Source organism: Eschrichtius robustus, chromosome 2 (genome assembly GCF_028021215.1).
Source record: "Eschrichtius robustus isolate mEscRob2 chromosome 2, mEscRob2.pri, whole genome shotgun sequence".
Lineage (NCBI taxonomy): Eukaryota > Metazoa > Chordata > Mammalia > Artiodactyla > Eschrichtiidae > Eschrichtius > Eschrichtius robustus.
In genome coordinates, this window is record NC_090825.1 from 24,677,644 (window position 1) to 24,698,846 (window position 21,203).

The 21,203-nt window shown below is 36.0% G+C and overlaps 1 pseudogene; it reads right to left on the minus strand.

Annotated features, from left to right (window-relative positions):
• Positions 1-20,372, minus strand: part of LOC137758806 (large ribosomal subunit protein eL8-like) — a 166,933-nt pseudogene extending 146,561 nt beyond the window's left edge.
• Positions 20,373-21,203: the final 831 nt, after the last annotated feature.

Consider the following 21,203-nt stretch of genomic DNA (forward strand, 5'->3'; position numbering starts at 1 on the left):
GGTTCTGATGAACCTAGGGGCAGGACAGGAATAAAGACGCAGACGTAGAGAATGGACTTGAGGACAAGGGGAGGGGGAAGGGTAAGCTGAGACGAAGTGAGAGAGTAGCACTGACATATATACACTACCAAATGTAAAACAGATAGCTAGTGGGAAGCAGCTGCATAGCACAGGGAGATCAGCTCGGTGCTTTGTGACCTCCTAGAGGCGTGGGATAGGGAGAGTGGGAGGGAGACACAAGAAGAAGGGTATATGGGGATATACGTATACATATAGCTGATTCACTTTGTAATACAGCACAAACTAACACAACATTGTAAAGGAATTATACTCCAATAAAGATGTTAAAAAAATAAATAAAAATAGGTGTTTAATAGGTGTTATAAAACTTATTTTTACATAACACCTAAGATTATATAATATACCATGTAAAAAACACTTAGTATAGGAAACACAGTAACCACTTATTAAATGCATATCTTAGCATTTCCTATGAACATACATCATCTATGAACAAATTATTTTTTTCAAAGTTGATTCCAGTATATATCAGAATTGCCATGTTAAACCCCTATACTCCAGGCGATGACTACCCCCAACACTACAGACATTTCTGGACCTTATCTATATGAGGCAATATTTATTATTATACCTGTCTTAGTTTTAATGATGATATATGCAATCCACCTTCGGGATAGCTATATAGTGTTTAATATTACCATTTAGAGCATGCTGTTTGAAAATATTTGAAAAGCAACTTACTTATATGTAATTCTGATACTAGTTGCCCATCTTTTCAAGAAGGAAAATATTCCATCTTTCCTCAGATTGAATTAAAATGACAAGGACACTCAACCTCCAAAATGTTACTGATGGTGAAAATACCTTCTATTAACACCACATTCTCTAAACCTAGTGAGATTTGGAGAGGAGAATGAAGGAGGATATTCCCCATGTTTCCAAGTTCAAGAGGAGGGATAACATTTATCTCCTGGATGTGAATACAAGAATAGAACAAAATAAGAAACATACCTTTCATGAATGGATTTGTCAAGGCCCCCTGTGTTTAAAATTGTAATGACCTAAAATGATAGAGCAAGTGGAGTGTACAGCTGTGGGAGCTGAGAAACAACCATGTTTGTAAAGCAAATAGCAGTGTGATAGAAAAGAAGCAAGATGCCTGATGTGATCAAAATACCAGTGTCACAGTTTCAAAAAGAGAATCTCATTTCCAGCAAAATAGAAAGCATAAGTACAGACTAAGTGCAGACATTAAATTTTAAAAAAGGCCAGCCTAGTCCAGTATACACATGCTATAAACACTCAATAAAATCACGTTCAGTTTGACTGACTTGGGCATGAAGAATAAATGTACAGTACTATATAAAATCAAAAGATTTAAAAAGATTAAAATTGAAATGACCCTCCTATAGAAAGAAAATATTCCTTTTGGGCTATTTTTTATTTCTCTTACCTAACATTTAGATGTTTACATGTTTCAAAATATTTTAATTCACACATACATACACACACACATACACACAAACTTTAAAAACTCTGATTACTTACAAAATTCCTGTGAAGTACAAAGAAAAACAAGGACTATTAATTTCTATTTTATATAATACAAAACTGAAATCCAAAGAGATAAAGGTTTGGCCAATTTTCATAAAACAGTAATCAATAAAGCATGAGTGAAAACCAGCCCCCAAAATCTTGAGTTTTTGTTTTGTTTCGTTTTCCCATCACCACAGAATAGGGAGATGTTTATAAAGAATTCACTGCCAAGTATATGAAGACAGACCCTTTTATATCCCATTATTTCATGGTCACAATACTATGTGGCTGTCAGAAAAGATAAATTTCTCCAATGAGAGACCTTATGTAAGCTGTTAGAATTTCCACAGTAACTACCAAGTCAGGTCAGTAATATCCACTGGTGAATTTAGTACAGGAGATCAGTCTTCTCAGTGATCTTAGGAGGTTTTATGGAAAAAGATCCTGGGGGGAGGCAATAGCTTGCATAGCTTAGTGCCCTTAACTCCACACTTGGCTTTATCTTACCCTCATAACTCAACTATCCTGAACTAACACAGAGATTCCTACATCATGATCTTGACTTTGCAGTTCTCATGTTTTAGCCTACTCTTAGTTTTATATTTTGTAGTAATTTTCAAGAATCTTATAGAAAGGTTATAAAATGAAGAAAACAATATGAGTATGATCATTGGTTTTTTTTCTAATTTTTCTTTCCTTTGGTGTAAAGTATCTCTCATTATCTACTCTGTATCTTCTCAGGTTATGCAGTATACATGTGGAGGGCATGGTTACTGAAGAGAAACTTTCCAGGTGACAAAGCCAGTTATTTTCAGGATTTATAAACCTGTAGTATATTTAAAAGTATAATTTTAGTGAAAATTCATATAATGTAAATGAGCATATGTAAGTCCATTTAGATATCTATTCAAGCTCTTTTCATGAAGGTAACTGCTTTTTAGCAGAATGTTGGCTTTTTAACATTCTTCACATTCAATGTGGAGCAGAAAACAGAAGGAACCAAGAGAAGAACCTGGAACATTTTTCAAGTGGCCTAAACATAAAGTTCTGAGAATCTCTGATATTCTCTTGACTTTTACAATGACTTCACGTAAAAAGTCAGTAAATATACATTCAAGTTGCTAATATCAATTCAGCATCTGTTTTTTCCACCCCAAAGTTGAATTATTTAGGGAATTGAATAAAGCATGCAATTTCCACATGCAAATGCAGGAGAAGGCAGGGGAGCGTTCAATACATGCACAACTGTAGTTGCAAAATCTCAAAACTTGCCTACGCAAGTTGTAAGGATGGCACGTTTCCTTTCTCTGTGGATTTTGGCAGGCAGATAAAATAAAGGACCACTAAATAACTGTACGCACAAAGGAGATAGGCATTTCAGAGAAGAAAAGCATATTTAGAATGGAGAACAAGTTAGAAAACACAGATATACTGGAGCACATAGCTGACTGGAGTCGGCTGTATTTCCATGGAAACTTTATTTCTTTAATTTGGATGAGTTCCAAAAAGTGGAAGCATTTTTTACAGTCCTTCTATGGCACAGAGAGTAAATAGATACAGTTTACCTAAGCACACTGAGCAGATGAAAAAAATCCACAGGCTTATAAAACCAAAGTGGTCTCTTCTTCAAACATTCAGCCTCTGGTGATGGCGAATGTGTTTGTTTTCTGAGAATTGCAGGTTAAATGAATCAGACAGTTAATGGAATCTAATTTCTCCAAAGGCAGATACTTCCAGAGAGAACCTCAACCAAGATGAAAAACTTCCACCTCCAGAATCCATTAAATAGTTTAATCTAAATTATAATCCGTCAAACTTTGTAAAAGTAGTTTTGTATAAAATCAGAAAATATTAAGCCATTCACTAATTTAGGCTGTATCCTTGAGGAAAAATTTCTTTACCTGACTAATGTCGAGATTTGACACTGATTCCACAAGGAGCTGGCGAATCAATATCATATTAACTACACCTATAAATAAGTGATCATTTATTTACAAAGAATACTGATAGCCTGTGTAATTAATCCTTACTATCCTAATGGTACAGCTATACTAATTATAGTATAACAGTGAATAAAGATGATAAGGTCTCATATAATGTCACAGCTATAACATTGGCATTAACAGCCTAGAGTTCTCTAGTCAATATATTGAAATCTTACTTCACCTTTCTGTCTAGTATAGGTTAAGAATTTAATGACCTCTTTAGGAGCTTTCCAATATTGTAATCTCTCTAAATAAGTATTCTCAAAAAATATTGTTCATACAGATTATCAAGACTTCTCAGGTTGCTTAAGATTTGCCAGTGCCTTAGTAATAAGAGTAAAGACCTACTTCCTTCTTATTTAAATAAGACTATTTCAGAAGTAGAATATACTTTTAGAAGCTGTTTATTAAGAGGTAACAATATAAAATAACTAACTGAAATGTCTAAATATTCAGTTTCACAACCAATATAGGAAAGCCTCATGCTGGCCTTGCCAGACTAGATCTGCTTTAAGTCCTCTGTTGCCCACATGCAATAGTAAAATCTGAACTGGAGCTTAAGAGGTGAATGTATAACTGTGTTCAGAAATACCTTGCTATCTAAATTAGTTCCAGGATATTTTTTCAAGTATGCAATTTATGTGAGAAGATAACCCAATGATCTTCAGCATCCTAACCCTATTCTAAACTTGGAAATAAATATCTCTCATTTCTATTTTTCTATTACAAAGCTTTGGAGGGACAATTAAATATTAACTATTTGACTTCTCACATTTGACTTTGAAAAGATTTGATCAAACAATTTAAAAAATGAGCTAAGGATTTAAAAAGAAAGATACACGTCTCTAGGTATGCTGGTTCATGGGAGCTTCCCAGGTGTAATCTGAAACTGGTCCCCTATGCAGTGGGCAGAGACACTTAAGAGAGAGGCAGAGCACTCCAGATTGGTGGCTGCTAATTTTAAAAAGCAAGGGAATTTACTTATGAGGCCTATATTAGGCAGCTGCAAAATGAACAGATTTCCACACCTGCCCACCAGAATCTTAAAAATTAAGATTAACTGGGTTCAGTCACATACACAGGAGGCCTTAACGAGGTTCAATCACATACCTAGGCCCAGACAGTCTCAACATCACACTTCCATCTCAAAGCTGTTTCCTTGGAACAGCTTCTGGGACTGGGGAAGGCAAGCGGAACACACATTCCAGGGACAGGGGAAGGAGTGGGGAGCCTCCAATGGCCCAGTCCAGCTTGCAGGTCAGCTGGCAGTCACATCTTTTTGATGACCTCTTCTAAGGAGGTAAAACTCTCACAGTCTGCAGGCAATGCCTATATCCCCTGAATACTATGCTAAGGTCAAACATAATAACTCTGGGAACTAAATTGAAATGAAAGACAAAATCTAAATACAACCCAAGGTATTGCCCCAATAATTTTAGTACAAAAATGCTTTACTGTACAGTGATATGAAAAGAAACAGGGGAAAAATCATATTTAGAAACTGTATCACTCTGTTCAGGTTGAGACAACAAAATGCCACAGACTAGGTAGTTTAAACAACAGGAATTAACTTTCTCATAGTTCTAGAGGCAAGAAATCCAAGGTCAGCATGCTAGCATGGTCAGTTTCTGGTGAGAGTATTCTTCCCATCTTGGGGGTAGCTGCCATCTCACTGTGTTCTCACATGAATTCTTTTTTGGGCACTCAGGGAGAGTGAAAGAGAAAGACAGAGAAGAGCAGGGAACACTCTCATATTTCTTCTTTTAAGGACACTAATCTTATCAGATCAGGAACCCACCCTTGTGACCTCATTTAACCTCACTGCCTTAAAGGCCCCAATTCTAGATATAGCCAAACTGGTGGTTAGAGCTTCAGCTTATAAATTAGTGGGGCACACAAACATTCAGTCCATAACAAGAACTACATGATTTGTATTAGAGGGAGCATATGTACCTGCTGGGGAAAAGGTAAAAGTAGATGATTGTCTTCAATCATTGAACTTGTCTCTTTAAACAGCCTGCAATACCTAACTATTTATGCTGCATCTAGTCAAACTACCCTAATCTTAGCAAGTAATATTCTTTATATAGCAAATTCTCATTTCAGGCTACACTGAAGATAAAGTAAGTGCAACTCACTTTATATAAATGTTAGGAAATTTCCAAATAACCTCCCATTTTAATCTAGTCTGACTTAGAGTCAGTTCATATCAATATATACTTTTATAAGATGTTTGGACCACTGATTTTTTCCCAAACATTGTGAAATGAATAACTGAGTCACTAAATTAACCCAAAATAATTTAAAATGTAAATATAAAATTGTCTAAGAAGGAAAATGACTGAAAGTGTAAATTATTGGAAATTGCACCATGGTCTTTGTTTATTACTTTGCATAAATAAATTAAGGCGGCCATAACATTTTATATTAAACAGAATGCTCTCACCTACAGCCCTTAAAGACAGTGTATGAGAACCTTATTAAGACTGATCACTTCAGGTGCAGAGTCAAGATGGCGGTGTGGCAAGACGCGGAGTTCGTGTCTCCCCACCACTAGGGTGCCTGCAGGATGCTGGTGGGGGACCTTGACACCCAAGGTGATGGAAGGAACCCCCAAGCAAACTGGTAGGATGTGGGGGGACTAAAGGGGAAGGAGAAGTGGAGGTCGGACAGGACCGGCACCCCTGAGGGGTGGCTGAGGGGGGGGGAGTGTTTCCCATGCCTGGAGGGACCCTTGGGGGCTCAGATCATGGGGGAGCAAGCCCAGTGTATCCCCTGCCCAATCAGCCGGAGAAGTTTGCACAGCTCTCAGGCCGGGTCCTACAGCCTCAGAGGCCTCCTCTGGGGCACGTGGGTCCTGGGGGCATGGGAGGGAAGCTGGGAAAGAGCAGGAGAGGCAGGCAGGAGGGGCCCTCCAGGACCGGAGCAGTGGGAGAGGAGTGGAGGGCTTGGCCCTGCCCACTCGAGCCTCAGAAGCCTGCTGAGCTCCCAGGCCAGGTCCCCTGCCCTCTAAAGCCCCCTCCAGGCCACGTGGGTCCTGGGAACATAGGAGGGAGGCGGGAGGAGAGGCAGGCAGGAGGGGCCCTCCAGGACCAGAGGAGAGGGAGAGGAGCCGAGGACGTTTGCCCTGCCCACTCAAGCCCAGGAAGTTGCTGGGCTCCCAGGTGGGGCCCCCACCCTCTGAGACCAAAGGCGGGAAGCACATCTGGGCCCCTTCTGTTCAATTGAGCCTAAGGCCCTCCCCCCACACCCCCCAGGGCCTTTTTCATTCCTGGGGGTCCTAAGTATAGGACCCGCCCACGACCCAAACCCCGCCCCTGCTTAGGCCCCGCCCTCCACAGCCAAGGCCTTTTCCACCTTTTTTTTCCCTTCTCCTCTCTTTTACTATTGTGGTTCTGTTTTACATTCTGGTTGTTGTTTCATCTATATTTTTATTTTTATATTCTTTCTAACATATATGTTAGTTTCCTAGTCTAATTTTATTTTTTTAAATTTGTTATTGTTCTCCCCCTGCTTTTTTTTTTTTTTGCCACTCCACACAGCTTGCAGAATCTTCGTTCATGAGCCTGGGGTCAGTCCGAAGCGCCTGAGTTGGGAGCTCCAAGTCCGAATCACTGGACTAACAGAGAACCTCAGACCCCAGGGAATATTCATCAGAGTGAGGTCTCCTGGAGGTCCTCATCTCGGCACCAAGACCCAGCTCTACCCAACAGCCTACAAACTCCAGTGTTGGAAGCCTCAGGCCAAACAACCAGTAAGATGGAAACACAATCCCACTCATCAAAAAAAAAAAATAAGACGGCAAAAAAATATGTCACAGACGAAGGAGCAAGGTAAATAACTACAAAACCAAATAAATGAAGAGGAAATAGGCAATCTACCTGAAAAAGAATTCACAGAAATGACAGTAAAGATGATCCAGAATCTCGGAAATAGAATGGAGGCACGGATTGAGAAAATACAAGAAATGATTAATAAAGATCTAGAAGAACTAAAGAACAAACAAACAGAGATGAACAACACAATAAGTGAAATGAAAAATCCACTACAAGGAATCAATAAGAGAATAACTTAGGCAAAAGAACGAATAAGTGAGCTGGAAGACACAATGGTGGAAATAACTGCTGAGGAGCAGAATAAGGAGAAAAGAACAAAAAGAATTGAAGACAATCTCAGAGACCTCTGGGACAACACTAAACGAAACAACATTCAAATTACAGGGGTTCCAGAAGAAGAAGAGAAAAAGAAAGGGTCTGAGAAAATAGTTGAAGAGATTACAGAGGAAAACTTCCTTAACATGGGAAAGAAAACAGTCACCCAAGTCCAGGAAGCACAGAGAGTCCCATACAGAATACACCCGAGGAGAAACACACCAAGACACATATTAATCAAACTAAAAAAAATTAAATTCAAAGAAAAAATGCTAAAAGCAGCAAGGGAAAAACAACAAATAACATACAAAGGAAACCCCATAAGGTTATCAGCTGACTTTTCAGCAGAGACTCTGCAGGCCAGAAGGGAGTGGCAGGATATACTTACAGTGATGAAAGAGAAAAACCTACAACCAAGATTACTCTAGCCAGCAAGGATCTCATTCAGATTCCATGGATAAATCAAAAGCTTTTCAGACAAGCAAAAGCTAAGAGAATTCAGCACCACCAAACCAGCTTTACAACAAACGCTAAAGAAACTTCTTTAGGCAGGAAACACAAGAGAAGTAAAAGGACTCACAAAAACAAACCCAAAACAATTAAGGAAATGGTAATAGGAACATACATATCGATAATAACCTTGAATGTAAATGGATTAAATGCCCCAACCAAAAGACACAGACTGGCTGAATGGACACAAAAATAAGACCCATATATATGCTGTCTACAAGAGACCCACTTCAGACCTAGGGACACATACAGACTGAAAGTGAAGGGATGGAAAAAGATATTCCATGCAAATGGAAATCAAAAGAAAGCTGTTGTAGCAATACTCGTATCAGACAAAATAGACTTTAAAATAAAGACTGTTACAGGAGATAAGGAAGCACACTACATAATGACCAAGGGATCAATCCAAGAAGAAGATATAAACAATTATAAATGTTTATGCACCCACATAAGAGCACCTCAATACATAAAGCAAATGCTAACAACCATGAAAGGGGAAATCAACAGTAACACAATAATAGTAGGGGACTTTAACACCTCACTTACACCAATGGACAGATCATCCAAACAGAAAATAAATAAGGACACACAAGCTTTAAATGACACAATAGACCAGATAGATTTAATCGATAATTATAGATCATTCCACCCAAAAGGGGCAGAATAAACTTTCTTTTCAAGTGCACACAGAACATTCCCCAGGACAGATCACATCTTGGGTCACAAATCAAGCCTCAGAAAATTTAAGGAAATTGAAATCGTATCAAGCATCTTTTCTGACCACATCACTATGAGATTGGAAATCAATTACAGGAAAAACAGTGTGAAAAACACAAATATATGGAGGCTAAACAGTGTGCTACTAAGTAACCAAGAGATCACTGAAGAAATCAAAGAAAAAATAAAAACATACATAGAAACAAATGACAATGAAAACAAGACGACCCAAAACCTACGGGATGCTGCAAAAGCAGTTCTATGAGGGAAGTTTATAGCAAGTCAATCTCACCTCAAGAAACAAGAAAAATCTCAAATAAACAATCTAACCCTACCCCTAAAGCAATGAGAGAAAGAAGAACAAAGAAAACCCAAAGTCAGTAGAAGGAAAAAAAATCATAATGATTAGAGCAGACGTAAATGAAATAGAAATGAAGAAAACAATAGCAAAGATCAATAAAACTAAAAGCTGGTTCTTTGATAAGATAAACAAAATTAATAAACCCTTAGCCAGACTCATCAAGAAAAAAAGGGAGGATGCAAATCAGTAAAATTAGAAATGAAAAAGGGGAAGTCACAACTGACACCACAGAAATACAAACGATTATAAGAGACTACTACAAACAACAATATGCCAATAAAATGGACAACCACGAAGAAATGGACAAATTCTTGGAAAGGTAAAATTTTCCAGGACAGAACCAGGAAGAATTAGAAAACATAAGCAGACCTATCACAAGTAAGGAAATTGAAACTGTAATTAAAAATTGTCCAACAAACAAAAAGTCCAGGACCAGATGGCTTCACAGGCGAATTCTATCAAACATTTAGAGAAGAGCTAACACCATCCTTCTCAAACTCTTCCAAAAAATTGAAGAGGGAGGAACCCTTCCAAATTCATTCTGTGAAGCCACCATCACCCTGATACCAAAACCAGAAAAAGGTATCACAAAAAAAGAAAATTATAGAGCAATATCACTGATGAACATAGATGTAAAAATCCTGAACAAAATACTAGCAAACAGAATCCAACAACATATTAAAAGGATCATACACCATGATCAAGTGGGGTTTATTCCAGGGATACAAGGATTCTTCAATATATGCAAACCAATCAATGTGATCCACCATATTAACAAATTAAGGAATAAAAACCATATGATCATCTCAGTAGATGCAGAAAAAGCTTTTGACAAAATTCAACACCGATTTATGATAAAAACTCTCCAGAAAGTGGGCACAGCGGGAACCAACCTCAACGTAATAAAGGCCATATATGACAAACCCACAGCAAACATCATACTCAATGGTGAAAAACTGAAAGCATTTCCACTAAGATCAGGAACAAGATACAGATGTCCACTCTCACTACTATTATTTAACATAGTTTTGGAAATCCTAGCCATGGCAATCAGAGAAGAACAAGAAATAAAAAGAATACAAATTGGAAAAGAAGAAGTAAAACTGTCACTGTTGGCAGATGACATAATACTATACATAGAAAATCCTAAAGATGCCAGCAGAAAACTACTAGAACTAATCAACAAATTTGGTAAGGTTGCAGGACACAAAATTAATGCACAGAAATCTCTGGCATTCCTATATACTAACAACGAAAAATCAGAAAGACAAATTACGGAAACACTCCCATTTACCACTGCAACAAAAAGAATAAAATACCTAGGAGTAAACCTACCTAAGGAGGCAAAAACGTGTACTCTGAAAACTATAAAACACTGATGAAACAAAGCAAAGATGACATAAACAGATGGAGAAATATACCATGTTCTTGAATTGGAAGAATCAATATTTTGAAAATGACTACTACCCAAAGCAGTCTACAGATTCAATGCAATCCCTATCAAATTACCAATGGCATTCTTCACAGAATTAGAACAAAAAATTTTACAATTCATATGGAAACACAAAAGATCCCGAATAGCCAAAGCAATCTTGAGAAAGAAAAATAGAGCTGGAGGAATCAGGCTCCCCAACTTCAAACTACACTACAGAGCTACAGTAATCAAGACAGTATGGTACTGGCAGAAAAACGGAAATATAGATCAATGGTACAGGATAGAAAGCCCAGAGATAAATGCATGCACATATGGCCACTAATTTACAACAAAGGAGGCAAGAATATACAATGGAGAAAAGACAGCCTCTTCAATGAGTGGTGCTGGGAAAATTGGACAGCTACATGTAAAAGAATGAAATTAGAACACTTCCTAACAGCATACACAAAAATAAATTCAAAATGGATTAAAGACCTAAATGTAAGACCAGACACTATAAAACTCTTAGAGGAAAACATAGGAAAAACACTCCAACATAAACCACAGCAAGATCTTTCTTGACCCACCTCCTAGAGTAATGAAAATAAAAGCAAAAATAAACAAATGGGACCTAATGAAACTTAAAAGCTTTTGCACAGCAAAGGAAACCATAAACAAGATGAAAAGACAACCCTCAGAATGGGAGAAAATATTCGCAAATGAAACAACGTACAAAGGATTAATGTCCAAAATATACAAGCAGCTCATGGAGCTCAATATCAAAAAAACAAACAATCCAATTAAAAAATTGGCAGAAGACCTAAATATACATTTCACCAAAGAAGACATACAGATGGCGAAGAGGCACATGAAAGGATGCTCAACATCACTAATTATTAGAGAAATGCAAATCAAAACTACAATGAGGTTATCACCTCACACCAGTCAGAATGGCCATCATCAAAAAATCTACAAACCATAAATGCTGGAAGGGGTGTAGTGAAAAGGGAAACCTCCTGCACTGTTGGTGGGAATGTAAATTGATACAACCACTATGGAGAACAGTATGGAGGTTTCTTAAAAAACTAAAAATAGAACTACCATATGACCCAGCAATCCCACTACTGGGCATATACTCTGAGAAAACCATAATTCAAAAAGAGTCATGTACCACAATGTTCACTGCAGCACTATTTACAATAGCCAGGACATGGAAGCAACCTAAATGTCCATCAACAGATGAATGGATAAAGAAGATGTGGCACATATATACAATGGAATATTCCTCAGCCATAAAAAGAAACGAAACTGAGTTATTTCTGGTGAGGTGGATGGACCTAGTGTCTGTCATATAGAGTGAAGTAAGTCAGAAAGAGAAAAACAAATACCGTAGGCTAACACATATATACGGAATCTAAAAAAAAAAAAAAAAATGATACTGATGAACCTAGTGGCAGGGCAGGAATAAAGACGTAGACATAGAGAATGGACTTGAGGACACGGGGAGGAGGGGGAAGCTGGGGTGAAGTGAGAGTAGCATCGACACATATACACTACCAAATGTAAAATAGCTAGTGGGAAGCAGCAGCATAGCACAGGGAGTTCAGCTCGGTGCTTTGCAACAACCTAGAGGGGTGGGATAGGGAGGGTGGGAGGGAGGCTCAGGAGGGAGGGGATATGGGGATATATGTGTGCACGTGGCTGATTCACTCTGTTGTGTGACAGAGGCTAGCGCAGTATTGTGAAGCAGTTATACTCCAATAAAGATCTATTTAAAAAAAAAATCAGTTGACATACACACACACACAAAAAAGAGTGATCACTTCAAGATAGTACACATAGATGCTCTCTACTGGTGATATAAAAATGGAGATCTCAAACTGGAATTCAATAACTTATTTCTTGAGATCTTCAAATTAACTGTAAACTCTTTAAAATAAACATATGATACATTATATACATAAACATGTAAGTATATAAGATATATGTCATATATATTGATAGAGTATTAATAAATATGAGTGTACACTCTATAAATGGGATGAAAGAGGATGTTACAGTAAGATGTGCAGTGTTTGAATATAGGTACTTTCCTTCTCTATATATGAGGTAAAAAAGAGGATAACCATAGTAGCTACTTCATAAAACTATTGTGATAAATAATAGGATAATACATTTAAATTAATAAGAACAATGCTTAGCATATAGGAGGTCCTAGATCAATGTTATATAACATGATCATCATTCCCACCACCACATCTGTCATCATCATCACCATCTTCACCACCAAGTACAACAGGTGATTTCTGTCTCTATATTTGCGTTTGGATACCAAGTGGTTCCACTGGACATATCACAGCCTGATAAGAAAAGAACAAAGGCAAACTTAATAGGCAAATAACCCTTTCCTGTCATGTGGAGGCCAAATGGTATCATGCTCCATTGCACTGATTTCACAGTGATTCAAAGAGAAGACTGTTAGGAGAATGCTGAGTCATCTCTTGGCACATGGTAGTTACTGAAGAGTCATTCCCACTCTCCCATTATCGGATTAGAAACAGTAAGAATAGAAATTTATTTCTAGTCTTTGGTCTATGTGTATTTCTATATTATTAACATTAAAACAGTAACATTTAACCCTGAAATCAATGAGAAATGTTTCACTATAAAGGGTGAACTATCTACCACATAAGTATAGGAAATATTTCAACAATAGAAGGAAGATCACTTGTCTGTCTCTCCTCATAACTCGTAACAGGTTGATAAAAGCAATGGATTGTCAATGGACCTTAAATTCTCTAAGCCATAAAATTTTTCTGGCAAAGTGAATGTTTATCTTAGAAGGCTCATGAGGCTCTAACAGTTAGTGATTCAATACGTTACACAGAAATTATATCATCTTAATGTGAGCCATAAATATACATACTGCTTTTTGATCAATGTGGATATCAACATTGTTTAGTGGAATAAACATCAAAATAAAAATTAGAAAGAACAAAACTGTGCAAGCAGTAAGGGCAAGCTCAAAGACATATCTGTCTACAGTTTAAGGAGCTTACTATCATGGACTTAGGTAAATTGTGTTTTTTTCTAATTCCATAATAATAAAAGATGACACACCTGAGCTACTGTGATTCTGAATCCTATCTGTGACCAGAAAAGCTACACATAAGCGTGTGTAATGTATATCCATCTCCCTTAAGAGACTTCAGATACTAGGTTAATTAAAGTAAACATTATTCTATTCTTACTTTATAAATGCTTAATGTACTATTGAATCTTAATAAATATTTAATAATATTAGGAATCAACAGAGTGACAAAGTCATTTTCCCTTTATAGATACAGGGTTTTAACTGAAGTAAAGGAACTTTATCTATAAAGGCCAAATGTTCTATAACTAGAGTATTCAGAACCCATAATCTTTAAGAGACCTCCATAGCGGTATCTATATTAGCATTTAAATGGAGCAATATTTTTTGAAACCAGTACCTCTGTTGAAATAATATGGTAGATTAACACAAAACAATCTGTTGAGCTATGATGTGACATTTTTCAATAAAATACATAAACTGCTTCAAAAAATTGCCCAGAATAGATTTAATCCATTTGTTTTATTTAATTTTAGTTCCAACTAAACTTTCTATTTCTCACTCCAGGAAAATTCCTTCAAAGCTATTCTTGGTTAGAACTAATAAAACTGACATGTATATGTGCTTCTATGTAAGACTGCATATATATGTAGCTATAAAAAAATCTGTGCAGTCTTTAAAGTTTGTATTATGAGGAAGAAGAACTGAAGACAAAATTAGATTTGCTTTTGACAGTGAGTTTCAAGCTTTCTATGGAAAAATTAAGTGATTTTTTCTTTGTTTTTGTTTTGTATTTTTTTTTTTGAACGAATTTTATCCAAAACACCCCCTTCTTGTAAAATCTCTTCCCTAGCTCTTCTAGTTAGCTGGGATTACATAAAGTGAATTTGAGGTATAAGCCATGGTTTGGGTTGCTTTTTGCATACCATGTGTACTGTGAAGTAGAAAAAGTTCCTTTACGGACTGAGCAAGGAAAGGAGAAGGAACATGTGTGTGAAAAAGAAAATGTGTCATCTTCTTTGGTCCCGCACCCTTGTATTTTCCTAACAGACTCTCCTCCTTTTCCCAATGTATGTTTCGATTTCTTGAAACTTAAGGTTTTTGAATGACAAATTTTATAATACAAAAATTTCTAGAGACTAAATAAACACGTAGGAAAATGGATAAGGCTAATTATTGAATTTATTTCTTTCAACTAAAACTGTGAACTCTCCTAAGTAGAAAGTATATAAATATCTTGAGATCTTTTTTTGAAGAAGTATAGTAATTTCAAGGACATACTATCCAAATTGTGGGTTAAGACAACTGATTTGTCTCATGCTATTACCAGAGTTTATAAATATTTGTTCACAGTGAGATTTATTCAGAATTGGTTGAGGCTGTCGGATGGACATTAGATGAAAAATTTAAGCTATGCTCAGATGGACTGAATATAAATAAAGAAGTAGGTTTAATTTTCAGATTATCTTTGATATCACTTAGCTATCTAAATATCATTTAGAAGTTTTTCTTTTTTTTTAATTCAGTGTTTTGGAAAATGCAAAAGTGTTTCCATTCAAAGCACTGTAGAGAATTTTAGCACAGGATTAAGATCTGCTGTGATTCTATGTTCAGAATATCAGAACAAAGCTTAACTTCAACATTGCATTCTCCAAGATATAACCTCCAATTAGGTATAAAAATGACTTCTTGTTGTCACTGCTGTTTTTAAAGCACTTAATCCTGATGCTTACTCCCTACTTCAAAGATTGGACACCTGCTCAATTCAGAAAAGCCTGTGCTAGACAACGCATATGACTGAATGACATCAAGTAATGACCCCTGGTCTGTTGTCTAGGGATAAATTATTGTTGGTTCAGTAGATTACACTCATTCATTTTTACACTTCAACACAGAAGAGCATGTATTTTATAGGGTAGCACAGTTACTTAAATGTCTTAGGAAATGTCTCTACACATAACCGTGTGATCAATACGAACAAACTTAAAAATAATGATTTCATCTCTTTTTGTTGTTGTTAATATTGTGCCTGTATCTTTGCACATGTTAAAGCAGTTAAACAAGAAGTCATTAGACTGAGGTGGCACTAATGCCTTGGTGGCCTATATAAGCAAATCGAAACCTACGCCAGAGTCAATTCTGTAAATGCATTCATATCTCAGAAAAAAAAATTTAAGAACCAATAATCACAAACAGCAAACTAGGCTTTCCCAAATAAGGCAATGACTTAAGCTACAGCCAATCAACGTTCTCGCTGTGCTTCCACGTCTGCCCTGCCCTATGAAAGCATTTCCCCTAACTCCAGTCGGCAGAGTACTGCTAGTCACTTTTGATTTGGCCACTGCAGGATTAAAATCTATCTAATCAAGTAAACTCCTGAAAATTCTAATCTAGCTCAGTGTATCTTTTAACATAAAGAAAGATTATAAGAGAGGAAATGGTTTGGACCAAATTGTAGATATGCTTTTCACAGCCAATGCATTCAACACTGGGTGAAAAACACACATGTGGAGTAGAAAGAGCATATTTATCTGACCCAAAAGACTAAACTAACATTTTATCAGATATAATTCTAGATAATTTGAACTTTGACTAATAGCCAAATTCAGGTAAGAAACCTGTCTAACCACTTCTGCTATTTTCTAGATAAGGGCAGATAAATTCCAAATTCTAAAACCCCCTTTGCCACTGTAGTCAGAGAAGATACTGATGATGTTACACAAAAAGCATCCTGGTTTTTTTCTTGTTACTGTCTAAGGCAGGATTAAGAACCTAAGTTTAGGTTTAAACCCCAGTTTAGATTCAATCATGAATTTATTACTCCAGCAATAAAGAGTTATATTAAAGATATTAATCTCATTTTGATGAAGAAAGCATAGTAGAGATGGAACAATATGGTGATTTCAGATGAAAAAAAGAGCAGGACTGTAGAGTCCCGGGTGAAGAAACATAAGTGATTCTGGTGTGGCAGATATAATTTTATTTTCCTCAAACCAATTCATTTTTCCACTCATCACACATGAAGAATATATTACCAGTTACCTCTTGGTGCTAAGTGTGACTTTGTTCTGGCCACAGGAATATGACATTTTAAGCCTGGTTTTTGAAATGTCCTCTATTCTCTTGCATAATATATTGGCCTCAGTCCTCAGCGGTGAATTCAAAGAATTACGATATGACAAAGCCATACAGTGGAAGAAGTCTGGATACTTGTATCATTATACAGATTCTGTGGATTTCAAGAATCAGATGAGCCGAAACTCTGCATGCCCTTCATTCTTTCCCTTTCCAAGCAGGAGATTTCATTCCAGTTATTTTTTCCCCTGTTACATCCTTGTATATTTAGGGGGTGTGTGTGAATGCACATGCATGCAATAATTTGTCTATAATTATTCATAGGTCGCTTTTCAGGAAAGAACTATCTAGACTTGATGAGAAAAACTGTGGATAAACTGGAGATTCTGGATTTGATCTATGGAGACTGAATGATGAAATTCTGTGTTGTCACTCTTAGGGCAAAAGTGAGGGCATTCTATGTATAAAAAGAAAGATGAAATGTAACATTTGGAAAAAGGGATGGAGGAGATGCCTCAGAGAGTCACTTGACCTTCATTAAACTATGAAATTAGAAATTGTTTTAAGACACTGAGATTTTGGGTTTTTTTATTAGAGAAATTATGAATTGTCCCTCTTAACACACACAAACATACTGATGGCAGTATTTTAAAAATGGTGTTTAGAGCAAAATAACCCTTTTGAAAAGTATGACTGAAAAACATATAATTATTGTAAACTTTGAATATTTAGAGACTTAGAATTCTCTGTGCACAGTAATATGGATACTAATTAAAGGGTATGGTCAGCCAAGAACATGATAATGTGGACATGAATAGTGTGAATTAGGCACAAGAGGATCACTAATAGAAGAGAAATTCAAAACAAAAGAGAACAGAGTTAGTGCAGGGTTTTAAAATGTCATAGTTAGGAGGAAATTAAAAATTAGTATTTGAACCCCCATAGCCTATCATTTAGATTTTTGTGCATATGGGATTGATTTACTAATAAAATATTCATCTAGGTCCTACCACCATCTTAAATTTTTTTGTCTTAATTTATAGAAAATTTATATCCATTGTATTTCATTGTATGACTCCCATTGATTTCTCCCTTAACATTTTCATCAACCTCCTCATTAAGAAGCATTCCTAATATTATTAATTGTTATTTGGTAGACCACATCTGACATGTGCAGTAGGGATAATATTGCCAAATTGGGCAAACAAGTTGAAAACAACACTGTGCGTGGTCTAACCTAAGAAAGATTACTGCTCACTGCGCATTACACTCTAGGAAGTTTAAAGATTATTAAGGGAAATAATATGCCTTTAGTGTAGAATCATTATCATAATTCCATCTGTTATCATTATTTTAAAAAGTGTTATGGGAATAACACTTGATCAGGTACTCCTTAGAATTAAGTATATCCCAGATATAAATCATTTTCTTATAGGTACATTTCTCAATTACCTGCTTTGTATTGTTTCTTTCAGTGAAACACCAAAAATGCCTAAGCAATCTTAAAATGAATAGTTTGTTCCTATATAATATACTCATCAACACGAAGTAAAATACAGATGCAAATAAAATCTTATACTCCTTCTACTCTTTTTTTCTAGCAGCATCAGTGGTTCTGATAATGATCCGCTCTATTTTTCTTCATGGTAATAACAATCTTTGACATTGTCTCATCCACAAACTCACATTATTATCCAGGCTGCATGCTGTAAATATGTTATCAAGCCTTCCTTTGGAGCATCTGGAACACCCTGGTTTTATTGTCTAAGAAAATACACAAAAGCAGAACATACAAAGCTACACACAATATTGGAACTGAGGTCAGTATCACTGGGCTAATATGTCAGTGGAAAGTGGGAAGCTAATTCAGGGTTCTGTTCCTTCCATCTCTATAGACAAGCCATTCCTTAGAGTTGTGAATCTTTGCTTTGTTTCCATATGTTTGTGGTGGGAATAGAGTGGGGGTAGTTCACTGTAATTATCTTTAGAGGACAAGGAAAACAGAAAATTAAGCTAAATATTAAAGTAATTAAGGACAAAATCATTGCTTTCAATTCTGAGATCATTCTTTCTATGTAATTTGAACAGTTTATAGACAAAATTGCCTAACTGAAAATGCAGCTTTGGATATTTTGATTCCTCATTTGATTCACAGTGACCAAATTTTCATTGTTTGGAGCCAGGGAATTTGTGTCCACCACCATAATTTGTGAGGTGTAAAACTGAGGCATGCTTTTAATTTGCATTCTTATATTTGCTCAAGCAATGCAACATGCTCCAAAGATGTTATTATTCATTCCTTATCATTCTGCCTTTTATGCATGGGAGTCAAATGCTCAATGGAGGAAAAACTTCCATGAAGTCAAAGTCTTTACCAATTATTTCGTTATCATATTGGTTTTTATAATGGTTTTACTGGAAGACAATTCTGGACTTCTCAAGAAATAGAAGTTTTTAAAATTTTCAACTTGGAATATAATAGCATAATTTTATTGCAAGATTTGTTTTTTCAACTGGCCTAAGGGTTAGAGGAAAATGGATAAATGAGTTTCTGACTGTTGGTGATTTAATGTACCATCTGTTTGAAGGAAAAATATTCACAGTATTTTAAAGCCTTCTTTGAAAATTCTATTTAATAGCTACTACACAAATATCTGTCGATCTAATTCACATAAAGTAACTTCTATGAGGGTAGGAACAGGGTTTTTGTGGCTCACTGGTAATTTCCAATAAGGAAATTAATGGCACAAAATAGACTCTTGATAAATAAATGCTATTTAAATTTTAACCAGTTGGATGGACAAAATGAAAGAGCAATGGGCTCAGATTTTTGTAAACTCAGAACCGTATAATACCTTTCACAAACTTGTCATATAAAACATACCTTCTTCGGCCATCAACTTCCTTACTTACAAATGAGGGATTCTACTGTTCAGTTTCTATGACAGCTTTTGCTCCAAAGAAGTTCGTTCTAGCTTCATCCCAAGATTCCCACTTTCAACAATGTGTGGCTGACAAAGATATGAGTCCGCAGGCCTCATTCACAGCCGCCACCTCCCACATTGTTAGAGACGGTCTTCCTCTCCTTCTCTTGCTCTGATCCGTCAGTGACCTTAGGTGTTTGGTATCAACATAGACTGTTTAACAGGCTCATTTCTCCGCCACAGAAGCCATAGAGGAAGTTGGACTGATGATTTTCTCTCTCCCTGGATCCTTAAGGGAGTTATTAAAATAGCACTTGTGTTGAAAAGGGAAACTTTTTTTCAAATTAGGCAGACTAAGCAAATAGAACAGAAGTGAAACAGGGTACTTTAGGGATATGAGCCAAAAACTTATATGTAGGCTTCCTGAAGATAAAGTGCATTTTCTGCCTCAAGATAAGAAGCATATTCTTCCAAATAACCTGGAGTTTACTGATCCATAGTTCAGGCCCAGGTTAAATTTTTTTTCCATGGAAAGCGTTTACATAAACTACCCTTATAACAACCTAATGTCATGTTCCTTACGCCATTACACTTAAATGAAATATCTAGTTAGTAAGAGATAACTCATGCTAAGGTGGTTAATTTTACTACATTGTACATGATGCAAGCATGGAAATTATGTTAAAAAGAGAATAATATTTTATTCTCATTTGGTTGATAATTACACATAGGATGATACCCAAAAAAAGTAAGAGTGCACACTCTCTGAAATTAAATTCTTACAATACTTAAACATTTATTTTTTTCTTTATATGCATTACAACAGCTGATTTCTAAAATCTGACAAATAAAATGAAAATTTACCATGAATGAACCCCTGTCCTAGTCTCCCTTTGCTGATGCTTCTTTAATTTCTTTATGACTTGATATTTTCATCACAAAACATAATAGATTCATTTAGGAAAAACAGAATTATGGGGTCAAGATGATGTGCATTTCATCCAAGTTGAAAACTGAAAAACACATCTTTCTCTAATTCTCACTTCATAATCATTAAACTGAACAACAAGAAAACTTTTTTTAAAACTCTTTATTTTAAAAATTCTAATATTAAATTTAGCTCTTCAAGACCTTTCAAAATTTCTTGGACCCTCCCAAATTTTATTTGGCTTATTAGGGATATTTTGGCTTTATCCCTTTAGACTTTTTTTTCCACTTCCTGTGTGCTTTTTTTTTTTTAATTTTTATTGGAGTATAGTTGATTTACAATGTTGTGTTAGTTTCAGATGTACAAGCAAAGTGAATAAGTTATACATATACATATATCCACTCTTTTTCAGATTCTTTTCCCATATAGGTCATTACAGAGTATTGAGTAGAGTTCTCTGTGCTATAAAGTAGGTTCTTATTAGTTATCC